The 14,665-nt window shown below is 43.2% G+C and overlaps 1 protein-coding gene and 1 pseudogene across 1 annotated transcript in view; one reads left to right on the top strand and one right to left on the bottom strand.

Moving 5' to 3' along the window:
• ACOXL (acyl-CoA oxidase like) overlaps positions 1-14,665 on the top strand; it is a 361,479-nt gene that overhangs the window by 80,791 nt on the left and 266,023 nt on the right. The gene's annotated exons all lie outside the window — the stretch shown is intronic.
• LOC132537675 (large ribosomal subunit protein eL22-like 1) lies at positions 4,799-6,462 on the bottom strand (annotated as a pseudogene).

The raw sequence follows: 14,665 nt of genomic DNA, 5'->3' as shown, positions 1-14,665 counted from the left end.
TGACTTCGGAATTTCTGTGTCCACCCTCCCCTGCCCAATGGTAATCACCATCATTCTCCCAATATTATAGTTATGATTGGACTCTAAATATATCTATTTTCTTTTTTCAAGTCAATGTGTTTTAGTTCTCCATATTCCACTTCTGAGTGACATCATGTCATAGTTGTCCTTTCTTTTTCCTCTTCCCTCTAATTTATGTGAAACAGCACTTGACTTCCTCCATTGTTCCTCAGATTCTCTTCCTCCTCAGCCATGGGTTAAAAACAACAGTTCCAGGGAGTTGGGCGGTAGCGCAATGGATTAAGCGCACGTGGCACAAAGTGCAAGGACCAGCATAAGGATCCCGGTTCGAGCCCCTGCCTCCCCACCTGCAGGGGAGTCCCTTCACAAGTAGTGAAGCAGGTCTGCAGGTGTCTATCTTTCTCTCCCCCCCTGTGTCTTGCACTCCTCTCTCCATTTCTCTCTGTCCAATCCAACAATGACAACATCAATAACAACAGTAATAATAACTACAACAATAAAACAACAAGGGCAACAAAAGGGAAAATAAATAAATATTAAAAAAAAAAAAACAGTTCTTTGTCACAAAAGTTCCAGGTACCAGTGGAACTGGAGTTCAGGGCTCTTTGGTCATCTTCCCCTAAAATCTCTCCCTTTGGGAGTATGGACCAAAAATCTTTTTTGTTGGGGGGTGCAGAGGAATGGAGTTCTGGCTTCTATAATTGCTTCTCTGCTAGACATGGACATAAGCTGGACTGCTGACTGTTTTACACACAGTCACTCATTTGATCATCTTAGAAGCCCGAGTTTTATTTTCTTGAAGCTACAAGGCAGTCTGGTGCCGGGGTCAGGGTTTGCCGTCACTCTACTGGTAGTGATTTTGGAGCCAGAGGCTTTGAGTCCAGCACACGTCCTGTGAACTGGAGCTCTTGGGCCACTGTAGCATGTAATTATACCTGCTTTGGTTAACCAAGCCAGACCAACAATTTAAAAGATGTGTTTTTCTACATTTAAAAATGCCAAGATTCTACCAAAACTGGTCCTTGGCCCTTGCCAAATGGTTAGTGGCTGGGCCAGCATCCAATCTTCCATCCCCACTGGGAACTAGGACCTGGGTGTTTTTTTTTTCTTTAAACTTTAATTATTTAGTTAATTAAAATTTAAAGAAAAAATCTCAGGTCCTAGTTTAATTAATTAATTAGTTTGTTTGTTTATTGTGGTGCAGCTGACTTTTCATGCCAGCTACTTGTCACTAACGTCCCAAGTACCAGTGTGCTGGGGGCAAGAGCAGCGAGGTGGCCAGGATGGGGTGGCCTTTACACTGACTACCTTTGGTGGGGCAAAGGATCACTTGTGAGACCACTTACATTGAATGCTTACAACTTTGAACTCTTGTTGAGTGGAGTGGTCTTTGACTACCTCTGCTTATTGTCATGAAATTTGCTAAGCCAAAAACCACTCACACATTTGTTAACTTTTTAAAAGTGGACAACGGGACATTTAAATTAGCCTTGACAAAGCATTTAGAAGTGCTGAGAAGCCAAGATAATGGCTAGTGGAATGGTTGCATAGTGTAAGTAGTGATTTCATAACTCTGGACGTTTTTATCTCTCTGTTATATGAAACAAGAATTTAGTTCATTTACACAACTTGCTCTCTTGCCTCCCCCACCTCTTTCAGTCTTTTCTCAATCAAAATTTTGATTTCCCATTATTTCTGTTCGTTCTTCCATATTTCCAATAGCACCCCTACCAATACTCTTAAATATTCATTTCTTTTTTTTATAAATTTATTTATTTATAAAATGGAAACACTATCAAGACCATAGGATAAGAGGGGTACAGTTCCCACTGCCAGAGCTCCGTATCCCATCCCCTCCCCTGATAGCTTTCCTATTCTTTAACCCTCTGGGAGTATAGACCCAAGGTCATTGTGGGTTGCAGAAGGTGGAAGGTCTGGCTTTTGTAATTGCTTCCTGAACATGGACATTGACAGGTTGATCCATACTCCCAGCCTGTCTCTCTCTTTCCCTAGTGGGGTGGGGTTCTGGGGAATCGGAGCTCCAGGACACATTGGTGGGGTTGTCTGTTTAGCGAAATCCAGTTGGCATCTTGGTAGCATCTGGAATCTGGTGGCTGAAAAAGAGCTAACATATAAAGCCATACAAATTATTGATTAATCATGAACCTAAAGGCTGGAATATTACAGATGAAGATTTGGGGTCTCCATTTTGGAAATAGCTGGTAGGTCTATTTTAGGTATATTACAAACAAAGGGCCCATGACTTTATTATTTTTTGCCTGAGCCTGACATCTGATATGCAGGTGGACCCAGGTTATTGTCTGGGGAGATGATGTCATGGCTGGAAAAAGGGCTAGATAGCTGGATCAGGGAAGAGAGTAGCTCCCAAATATGGGAAAGGGGTATAAATACTGTTGACTGCAAACCCCATCAATTTGATCTAATATTCTTTTTTTTTTTTTTTTTTTTTTACCCCCCAAAGCCCCTATTTTACAACTCCTTTCCATCTGCTTTTTACTTCTGTGGGCTGTATCATTTCCTTTTATATTCTCAAGGCTGAGGCATTTGCATTTTATGTTGTCACTATAATCTGATGTGTGAACTTCACAGTATGCATTATTATGACAGGATTACTAAAGACTGTTCCCAGTCGAACCATGTCATGTGTGAGGATTATCCAGGTCCAATGTCCCAACTCCTTTATACTTTGAAAAGTAACATTCTTTCTTCCTTTACTACCTCTCCCTCCTTCTCCCTCCCTCCCATCCTCCCTCTCTGGTTCTCCTTCCCTCCCTCTCTACCTCCCTTCCTCCCTCCCTTCCTCCCTCCCTTCCTCCCTCCCTTCCTCCCTTCCTTCCTTCCTTCCTTCCTTCCTTTCCTTCTTTCTTTTATCCTCCCCTCCCCTCCCCTCCCCTCCTTCCTCCCCTTCCCTCCTTCATCCCCTCCCCTCCTTCCTCCCCTTCCCTCCTTCATTCCCTTCCTTCCTTTCTCCCCTTCCCCTCCCTCCTCCCCTCCTCTCCTTTCTCCTCCCCTCCCCTCCTTTCTCCTCCCCTCCTTTCTCCCCGCCCCGCCTCCTCTCCTCTCCTCTCCTCTCCTCTCCTCTCCTCTCCTCTCCTCTCCTCTCCTCTCCTCTCCTCTCCCCTCCCCTCCCCTCCCCTCCCCTCCCCTCCCCCTCCCCCTCCCCTCCCCTCCTCTCCTCTCCTCTTCTTGTTTTATTGCCACCAGGGTTATTGATGGGGTTCAGCATCGGCACAATAAATCTATGGCTCTCATTGGACTTTTTCTACTTTGATAGAACAGAGAGAAATTGAGTCGGGACAGGGGAGACAGAAAGAAACAAAAAGAGAGACATTTGCAGCACTACCTCACTGCTCATGAAACTCCCCCCATGCAAGTGGGTACCAGGGGCTTGAACCTGGGTTGCGCATGGCAACATGCATGCTTAGCCAGGTGCGCCACTGTCCAACCTCCTTCTCTCTCTCTCTCTCTCTCTCTCTCTCTCTCTCTCTTTTTTATGAAGAGCGATTTTCTTAGCATCAAGGTCAAATGAAGTCACTTTTTTAAATGCTCTAAGTTACACAAACTCATCACGTGTTTACTTGCCTGATATCGGCATTACTGAAGTTTTGTAATGTTTTTGGTTTCTTCTGGAACTTCCAGTTGCCCTTCTTTTCTTGTTGGGAGCAGAAATACATGACTTCATATTATTGTCTTCACAGTAGCACAAATAGCTTTTATCATTTTTGCTAATTTTGTTCATGCCTAGACTCTATCCCATTATTCTTCTTAAACACCCTGTATAGCCCACTGACTTCATATTGAAATTTTGACCTATCGTTTGTAGATCTGATGTATTGTAATCACCATCTAAAATTTTTTTTCTACAAAAACAAAACAAAAATAAATTTTTTTCTTTTCACTAGATTTCTGGGAAGAGTTCAATTTTTTACCCCCACCCCCACCCCATTGTCCTTTTGCTTGGCTTCCCTCTGGTTTTGTTGCAGAATATCCTCAAGTAATTTCCTCTGGGAGCTACATGAATGTTCATGTTTTGATTCTTTGTGTATCTGAAATGTTTTGTATTTTGCCTCCACATTTGTTTGGTAGTTTGGTAGAAACTTTCAAGTGGGAATCATTTTTTTCTAGTAGAAAGTCAGATAGTCTCTTGTGTGACACCTGAACTTTTACCTCTGGAAGTTGTTTATCTTAGATGTGTGGAGATTTTTTTTTGACAGTGTGTCTACATCTGATTTCTTCACTTATGCTGGTAGGCTCTTTCAATTTGAAAACTGGTATTTGTTTTCATGATGGGGGATTTTCTTGGTAATCCTTTCATTGTATTGTTTCGACTCTAAACTATTTGGAGATTTGGATTTATATTGAGATTGCCTTCCTCTTATTTCCCCCTTTATATTTGTCTACAAAACTTGTTCTCTATACTGGACATTTTCCTGGATAAATGTTTTTATTAAAAAAAAACTTTAATTGAAAAAGAAATTGGGAGAGAGAGGAGGAGGAGAGAAAGAGAGAGAGACTGGAAAACTGCTTCATCATCCATGATGTTCTATTTTGCTTATATTTTATTTATTTGTTTTTATGTGTTGCTAAGGGTAGAATTCAAGGCCTCATGCATACAAAGCACATGCTCTACCTTGAGTCACTTCCCTGGCCCATGACCTAAGAATAATTATTTTTAGTTTTCTTTTCTTTTCTTTTTATGAATAAAGTATATTTTAATTCACCAAAATTATAAATCAGTAAAGATAGGAGCCTTGACCTAGTCCTCAGATTCAGATCCATCCTCTTCCTGATAAACCTAGAAATAATGAAGTTCATAACTCTCCTTGTCAGAAGCAACTACACAAAGCTAAACATGAAGATAGTTCATATATATATATATATATATATTAAATATTTATTTATTCCCTTTGGTTGCCCTTGTTTTATTATTACAGTTATTGTTGTTGTTGTTATTGATGTTGTCATTGTTGGATAGGACAGAGAGAACTGGAGAGAGGAGGGGAAGACAGAGAGGGGGAGAGAAAGATAGACACCTGCAGACCTGCTTCACTGCCTGTGAAGTGACTCCCCTGCAGGTGGGGAGCCTGGAGCTCAAACCGGGATCCTGATGCCAGTCCATGCACTTTGTGCCACCTGCTCTTAACCTGCTGCGCTACCGCCCAGTTCCTGCAGATTGTTTCTCTTAAGGTATTTCTTGGTAAGAAATTTCAAATACCTTTTTGAGAACTGTTTCTCAGAAACAACTGTGATTTTATTTTTGAAGCGTTCAGTGTGAACACCGTTCTCAAGATTTCAACTTTTCCTATTGACTTTAACATTATCCCATAGAAACTGTTCAAAATTCCCTGAAAATTCCATCTTCTACTGGATGAGAGAGAACTGCATTTCCAGGTTGCCTTCTTTTTAAAATTTTTTTTTAATTTGTACTTATAAAAAGGAGACACCAACAAAAAACAAAGGACAAGAGGGGTACAACTCTACACAATTCCCACCACCAGAACTCTGTATCCCATCTCTTCCCTTGATAGCTTTCCTATTATTTATCCCTCTGGCAGTGTGGACCCAGGGTCGTTGTGGGATGCAGAAGGTGGAAGGTCTGGCTTCTGTAATTGCTTCCCCGATGAACATGGGCGTTGACAGGTCGATCCATACTCCCAGCCCGTCTCTCTCTTTCCCTATTGGGTGGGGCTCTGGGGTTTGTCTGCCAAGGGAAGTCCGGTTGGCATCATCTTAGCATCTGGAACCTGGTGACTGAAAAAAGAGTTAACATATAAAGCCAAACAAATTATTGACTAATCATGAACCTAAAGGCTGGAACAGGTCAGATGATGAGTTGGGGGGGGGGGTCTCTGTTTTGTAGATAGCTAGTAGGTCTATTTTCATTATATTCCAAAGGGTCCATGACTACACTAGTTTTTTTTTTTTTTTTTTTCTGAGCCTGACATCTGATATGCAGGTGGATCCAAGTTATTGCCTGGGGAGATGATATCATGGCTGGAAAAAGGACCAGAAAGCTGGACCAGGGAAGAGAGCAGCTCCCAAATATGGTTAAGGTGTATAAATATTGTTGACTGTAAACCCCACCAATTTGATCTGATCTGGAGCCCATATCCAGGTTGCCTTCTTAGGCTTCTTGTCTTTCTGCAGGCACCATGTTGACAACCCACTGTGTGACCAGAGAGCCATTTTTAGTTTTCAAAAGTTCCTTATCTTATCTTATCTTATCTTATCTTATCTTATCCGTTTTCTATAGAGATATGTTTTGGGATTTTGTTTTTTTAGACTTCTATCATCTCTTTGTATCTGTCAGTAGGATTTTTTTTTCAGACTTCTGGTCTCTGGATTGATTATCTTTCCCCTCTCTAGAGTCAGTTGGTACAAATTAGTAGATAGAGGAGGCCAGGGGCCAAGAGACTGGAAATCAACAATTGCAATCACAGTGAGAATAGTATTGCCACGGTGTTTAGAGCAGGACCAAATTAAAGACTTCAAGAGTTAGCATAAGATATTCATGCAGGAGCCCGCCCAAGTCCTGATGCTGACTTTAGAAGGACTTGTAGAAATTAGCTAGCAAATATAGTAGGGGGAGACAGCCTCAGTAGTGACCCTCTATGAAGACGTAGAGAAATGAACCAATGCCCAGTGTGAATGAGCATTTACTATGCCTAGAGCTTCCATGACCTGCTGAAGGAGTCCAGGTGGCTGTCCATCACACTGACCAAGCTGACAGGTAAGCCAGGGCCCTAATGGTTAACGACTCAGGATCCGTGTATGGGGAGGACAAAGTCAGACCTTCACATTAGACAGGTTTTGTGGCAGCTGGGTGGAGAACAGAGCTGGTGAAACGCTGGCAATCAAATTACGGTAATTGGGGGTGGGGGGTGGTGGAGGTGGTAGCACAGTGGGTTAAGTGCATGTGGAGCAAAGCACAAGGATCAGTATAAGGATCCTGGTTCAAGCCCCTGGCACCCCACCTGTAGGAGGGTCACTTCACAAGCAGTCTGCAGGTCTGCAGGTGTCTATCTTTCTCTCTCCCTCTCTGTCTTTCCCTCATCTCTCAATTTCTCTCTGTCCTATCCAACAACAACAATACCAATAACAACAACAACAAGGGCAACTAAATGGGAAAACTAGCCCTCAGCATCAGTGGATTTGTGGTGCAGGCACTGAGCCCCAGCAATAACTCTGGAGGGAAAAAAAAACTGCAATAATGTAATGGTTCAAGTAAGACTCAGTGCTGTTGGAAAAGAAGGTGGCACATGCACAGGAGACAGGAGGGGAAGGTCATTTGAGCCAAATGGGCATGAAAGAACAAGGATGACAGTGGACCTGGCTTTGGTGTCTGCATGGCTTGAACTTATACAGAATAGGGCACCACCTCTAGGGCTGTCAATTGAAAAATTTCTCAAATTATGCTTTTAATATTTTTATTTATTGCTGGATAGAAACAGAGAGAAATTGAGAGGGGAGGGGGAAATAAAGAGGGAGAGAGACAGAGAGATACCTGCAGCCCTGTTTCAACACTTGTGAAGTCCCCCCCCCGCAGGTGGGGAACAGGGGCTCAAACCTGGGTCCTTGCATGCTGTAATATGAGTGCTTAACCAAGTGCACCACCACCTGGCCCCTCATTATTTTAAAATGTGTTTATCTTTATTTATTTATTTATTTGATAGAGACAGCCACAAATCAAGAGAGAAGAGGGTAATAGAGAGGGAGAGAGATAGGGAGTCATGCAGTAGCACAGCAGGTTAAGCACATGTGACACAAAGTGCAAGGACTGGTTAGGATCCCGGTTCGAGCCCCCAGCTCCCCACCTGCAGGGGAGTCACTCCATAGGCAGTGAAGCAGGTCTGCAGGCATCTCTCTGTCTCTCTTTTGCTCTATCTCCCCCTTCTCTCTCAATTTCTCTCTGTCTCTATCCAGTAACAAATAAACTAAAAAAGAGAGAGAGAGGGAGAGAGATAGAGAGACACCTGCAACACTGCTTCACCACTTGCACAGCTTTCCCCCTACAGGTGGGGACTGGAGGCTCAAACCCAGGTCTCTACACATTATACCATGTGCGCTCAACCAGGTGCGCCACCACCTGGCCCCTGCCCCTCATTTTTTTAAAACTTTATTTTATTTGATAGGACAGAGAGAAACTAAGAAGGAAAGTGGATAGAGAAGGAGAAACAGGGAGACACCTTCAGCACTGCTTCACAACTCATGAAGCTCCCTTCACCTTGCAGGTGGGGAACAGAGGCTTGAACCCAGGTCCTATGGTACTGTAATGTATGCACTTAACTATACGTACCACCACCTGGCTCCTTAAATCATGCATTTTCCCTCTTCTGTCCTTTACTCCCTGGGTTACCAGACTGTGGATGTTCAACATCACTGAGATGTTTCAGAGCAAGACTGGGGACTTAATAGACCTGCTTCTCCTCTTCCTTCTTCCTCAAGGGGCAGGTACTGATGGCTGGTACCAGAGAAGTAAGCACCCCATCTAGCACTTCCAGGGCTGTGTGGATGGGTGTGTTTAAAACTTCCACTTCTTCTGTCCTGAGCTGAGTCAAAGAGAAAGGTGATATCTTGGCTTGTGTCTGCTTTTCTTTGGTTATTTCTCAGTTTGTACAAAAGTCACAGGGAGGTGCTTGAGGTCCCTCCAGCGTAGGGACCATAGAAGGAAGGGGCCATCCATATTGATGTGTGCATGTGAGACTGTGTCCCCCTTGAGAAACATCGGCCCCCATTCCCGTGAAGGCACCTGACCTTAGTGCACTATGACATTTTGGGCTGGGGAAATCCTACCTATACTGGGGGGGCATTCCCTCTGTATCATATTCGACTGGTGGTTTGGAGAGGTTGTGTCAGGAGCCAGCTGAAGTGAAGTGAGGATTGGTTACTTAATGTTTGCAGGGTTTGCCCTAGATGGGGTCCCCAGGGGCATCTGTGGAACCAACTTTATTTGTTGCTCAGAAGCAAATAGGTTTTGCTTGGGTCATCTGACCTTTGAGCTAGTCCTGGGGATTGTCATTTTCATAAGCGCTGGACCTGGCTTCCTGGCTACTATTGTCCTCTCAGTACTTTGAACAAATATTAACACTTAGTAGGCTCTTAGTGAATGAATGAATGGCTGGCTGGATGGCTATAGTGATAAGAAGACATTGTTGGTCAAAAATAATATGTCCAGGTCAGTTTCATGTACATCAGACATGTCCTATTTGGAGGCATAATAAGGTCACTGGAACCCTGACCTGAATCATTTTCAAAACTAGGCAACATTCTCCATTTTGTTTTGCCTCCAGAGCTTTGCTGGAGCTTTGTGCCTGTGTAATGTCACTATTCAGTCCCAGTGGACTTGTCTCCCCCTGCACAACCTCCCCACACTGAGATTAAGGGAAAGAGCAGGAAAGAGAGACAAAGAGAAGACAAGATACCAGAATATCACTTGTGGAACTTTGCATTTGCTTTTTATTTATTTATTTTATTATAATTATTTTTAAATTTTTTATTATCTTTATTTACTGGATAGAGACAGCCAGAAATCGAGAGGGTAGGTGAGATAAGAAGGGAAGAGAAAGAGAGACACCTGCAGTCCTGCTTCACCACTTGCAAAGCTTTCCCTCTGCAGGTGGGGACCGGGGGCTTGAGCCTGGGTCCTTGAGCACTGTAACATGTGCGTTCAACCAGGTGCGCAACCACCTGATCCAGAATTTTGCCTTTGTATGGTTCTCCCATGTTGAGGCTGAGGGCTCAAAACTCATGTCCTCAGTCCTTGGTAAAGTGTGCACTCTACTGGGTGAGCTTTCTCTCAACCTCATTCCCTCTTTCTTTCTAATTTATTAATTTTTTTTCATTTTTTTCTTTATGGGGGGTTAATTGTTTACAGTCAACAGTAAAATACAATAGTTTGTACATATGTAACATTTCTCAGTTTTCCACATAACTATTCAGCCCCACTAGGTCCTCCTCTGCCATCATGTTGCAGGACCTGAACCCTCCCCCACCACCCCAGAGTCTTTTACTTTGTTGCAATACACCAACTCCAGTTCAAGTTCTGCTTTGTGTTTTCTTTTCTGTTCTTATTTCTCAACAATTCACCATTTTTAATAGCTGAGTAGTATTCCATTGTGTATATAGACCATAACTTACTCAGCCATTCATCTGTTGTTGGAAACCATGGTTGCTTCCAAGTTTTGGCTATGAAAAAATGCTCCAACTCATTGATTGTCAGAGAAATATAAATAAAGAGAATAGTGAAATACCACTTCACTCCTGTGAGAATGTCATATACCAGAAAACACATAGCAACAAATGCTGGAGAAGCTTTGGGGACCCTGCTGTACTCCTGTTTGGAATGTCAGTTGGTCCAACCCCTGTGGAGAGCAGCCTGGAGAACTCTCAGAAGGCTAGAAGTGGACCTACCCTATGACCCTGCTATTCCTCTCCTGGGGATATATCCTAAGGAACCAAACTTACCCATGCAAAAAGATTTGTGTATACCTATGTTCATAGCAGCACAATTTGTAATAGTCATTCTCCATTTCTTAGGATGCATATCTAGACCTTTGTTTTATAACTGTGGAACTTGTCCATACCGAGGCATTTTCATCCAGGCAGATGTGTCTATGAGAGATGATTTGTTTTTAGCTCCTGCACACTCTCCCGCTCTCTGACTCATCCCTGCTGATTGCTCATGGGTAAATCTCATGGGTCTGACGACACTGTCGGTGTGACTGGAGTGCTATTCTGGGTAGATGACACATAGTCCATGGTCTCTGATTCTCTAAAGACAGTGTGTAATAGGATTTGAGCTTCAGAGAGCAGCTCTAGTCCCAAACTTTGGAGGAGCTGAGTTAAAGGGAATGTTTTATAGACAGGAGTAATAGAGCTCAGGCTCTAACACTGCACTCTTGATTGCAGGTCCTCTAACAGGCCACACACACCTTGTCACCTTCCTTTGCTCCACAGGCTGTTCATCTGCCCGTGATCCTCATACTCCTTCTTTCCCATTTTCCCACTATCTTGTCTCCCCAGGAAAGCTCCCCAGTCTTGTGACTGCTTTTCCTGGTGGGAATTTCATGGCACCACCTTCACCCTGGCCTTAGGTGTTAACTGTTCTTACTGCAAGTTACTCGCAGGCAGGGCACCACAGGTCCCCAGCACGTAGGAGGCTCCAATGGATACGGTGAACTGAATTCTGCCTTCAAGAACCCAGATCATCAAATGACTGTTCTAAGAAGACTGGAGAAGAGGAGGACAGTTTTCAAGTGCTGATGGTCCATTGTGGGCCAAGCCTTCCTAACGTGTGCATCTCATTACTTTATGCCCATACATGATTCCTGTTTTTTAGATGAAAAGACTGAGGCTCTGAGAGGCAAGGAAGGCAACAGGGGCCACAAAGCTCATGTACAGTGGTTCAGTATTGTGTCCACCTCACCCCACTCCTCTTCCCATGAACCCTCTCTTTTGAGACTGCACTAGAAAAGCAGTGGTGGGCATGTGACCTTAAAGGGCAATATCTTCAATTTCTGGAAACTTTCATGCCTTCTGCTTGAGCAATTGCTGACCTTTGAGCCCACCGGACTCCTGTAACAGTCTGAAGACGGAATTTGTCTGTTTTCAGAGTTGTGGGAGGGGGGTGTCCTGAGACACTCCGTTGAGTTTGCTCCCTAGAATGTCAGACGCTGAGCAGTCAGGGTGGTGAGTGGGAGTGCCAGGGTGACCCCACTGGCTCGTGTCTTCTTAATTAACTTTCATCTGATGAGAATGTGGTAGTGAGTAGACTTTGTAAAATTATTTGCATATCTCATTTCTTCATCTAATTAGTGTTGTAAGAACAATGTCCCAGTTTTCATGCTTGAATAAATAGCTGTCATGTGTAAGGCACCGTGGGGCTGGTTCACTGTGTTGCTTTTCATGTCTCTGGCATCTCATCTAAGCCTTTTTCCAATTCTTACTTTAGACTTTTTGAAAGAATTGACCTTGCCAGCCAAATGATATTATCTGTGAGGTAGCTCCTGAGTTTAGAGGGCACGTGCCAGTGTTACGCCTCATCAGGTCAGCAGAGAGGCTCCAGCCAGCATACACTGTGCTCACACTCCTTTTTTTTTTTTTTTTTTTTTTTTACTGTGTGCATGATTAGGAAATAGTCTAGTAGGAGCTAGCTGAAGTCTGACCTCACCTCTGATGTAACTTCACTGTTAAATGTCCTCAGAATTCTTGGGACCTATTCACTGCAGATGAACTAATGTTGCAGGAAGTTCTAGAAGACAGAACATAGTAAGTCCCTGTCCTTAAGAGGTCTTCAGTTCTGTTGGAAATGTGGCATCTAGACCTGGGACGATTCAGTGCCAGTGTTGATGCCCTGGAAACACACTAAAGCTCAGGTACAGTCAAGACTGGCTTGCTGACAAGCTGACAGTGGGAGCCAGCCAGTTTGGCCTGTTAAGCATGGCAGGAACACACTGTATTATGAAAAGCACGGTTAACAGAACACTGGAAGCGTAGTTTCATTCGGTGCCTGGAGGGGTGTTGATTTCTGGGGTTTATTTTTAAATATACACCCAGCTACACAGAGCCAATCCAAAGATGATCTGGACTGTAAAAGGATTTGCCACGCCAAGTTAGAAACTGTTGGTATATGGGGATGCTTACCTGGATAAAGAGAAGACCTTGGAGGCAGAGGGGTGTATCACCCTTGAAGTAGACTGGGGCTAATAGAGAAAGCTGGGAAGATGACTTGGAATAGAGGAGAGAGACTTTTATTGGTTTGCTAAAGGTTGTGCTATTTGTTCTCTTGGCAACAGAATGCTATTGATGACTTAGAAGAAAGGAAGTCAGGAGATCTAGGTTGAGATTCAGGGAGAACCTAATTGGGCATAGAGAACATAGAGAGGAAGAACAGTTTAGGAAAGAAGGGGTGAGTTTGCAGAAGCATCAGGTGGGAGTAGAGAGGCTCTGGGAAGTAATATCTTCATCTGGGGAGCAGGTGACAGCATGTGGTTCGCCACTGTGTCCTAGGTCACAACTTCTTTAGCCACTCATTTGTCATTGGACACTGGGACTTACTGCAAATGTTGCCTGTAACAAAGATGCAAATATAAAAAATTGCATACACAAAATATACTAACATAGATGTGCATATTTATCTTTGGGGGAATGGTTTATCTTTATTTGATAGGTGACTAGGAGAAGAATTGTCAAATCATGTAGAAGGTACATTTCCAATGTTTTGAAGAATCCCCAAACTGTTTTCCTCAGGGGCTGGTCTACAGTTTTACTAACAGTGTAAAAGCATTAACTTTTCTATACATCATCACCAGAATTTGCTGTTTCTCTCCTTTTTGATGTATGACATACTCATAGGTATGAATTGTTAGCTCATTGTTGCTTTGATTTGCATTTCTTTAATTATCAGGTGATGGTTAGCATTTTATTTCTATGTTTATTGACTATCAGAATCTCTTATTATTTTTTCAAATATTTATTTATTTATTTCCTTTTGTTGCCGTTGTTTTATTGTTGTAATCATTATTGATGTCATCAATAATGATTGGGTTGGGTAGGACAGAGAGAAATGGAGAGGTGAGGGGAATACAGAGAGGGGGAGAGAAAGATAGACACCTGCAGACCTGCTTCACCACTTGTGAAGCTACCCTTCTGCAGGTGGGGAGCAGGATCCTCATGCCTGTCCTTGCGCTTTGTGCCACCTGTGCTTATCCCGCTGTGCTACCTCCCAGCTCCCCATCTGAATCTCTTCTTCAGTCAAGAATCTATCCAGGTCTCTCCCTCCTTCCTATTTTCAGAAGAGTGGTTTGTTTTGTTATTGTTGTTGAGAAAAGCTACCTATATTTGAAACATACAGTTCCAATCTCATCAGCAATGGTAATGAAAAAATTTTATGTATAAAACACTGAGTAGGGCATAAAGGTACCTAGGGTGGTTCCTGACTTTACTTCTAAAGTAAACATAAACCAAGGAAACTGCTTCACTAACTACTGTGAGGAGGGCCAGCCATCAAGAGTTCACAGGACGTTGATCTTGTGAGAGGAGCTGATCAAGAAACTTTCACTGGGGCCAGAGAGATAGCTGACCTGGGAAAGCATCTGCATTGCCATATGCACCACTTAGCCTCCAGTTTCTGGCTTCCACAGCATTGGGGGAAACTTAGGTGCTGTGGTGTGTCCCTTTCTATCTGAGGAAATTGACCTGATACAGTGAAGCCTCAGTGGCTATATATATATTTGGTATTTAAGCTGGGTCTCAAAGGATTGGCAGGATTCAGACAGACAAAGAGAATAAGGGAATATGTGACTTGGGGCCATAAGTATGAGCAATGGCAGGGCAGTAAGGAATCTGAGCTAGGCAGGAAGTTTGAGCAATAACACACCTCTGTGTGGCATCTACTGAGCAATTTCTGCAAGTCAGATGCCAACAGCTGCAGAAACATTACTTCCTCTAAGCCTATCAATAGCTTTGAGAAGTTATTTTTGGATAGGAGATGGAAATCCAGAAAGGATGCTATTTTGCCACAAGTAGAAAATGACTGTCTCTGTATAATACTAAGTGTTGAAAACATGATCCTGGAGACAATCAAGAGGTACTAAGGCAAGGACATAGGTTTCCCCAAAGGCTC

This window comes from Erinaceus europaeus, chromosome 3, assembly GCF_950295315.1.
Source record: "Erinaceus europaeus chromosome 3, mEriEur2.1, whole genome shotgun sequence".
NCBI classification, from domain to species: Eukaryota; Metazoa; Chordata; class Mammalia; order Eulipotyphla; family Erinaceidae; genus Erinaceus; species Erinaceus europaeus.
Note: the sequence above shows the minus strand (reverse complement) of the source record. Positions and strands in the feature narration are given on the sequence as shown.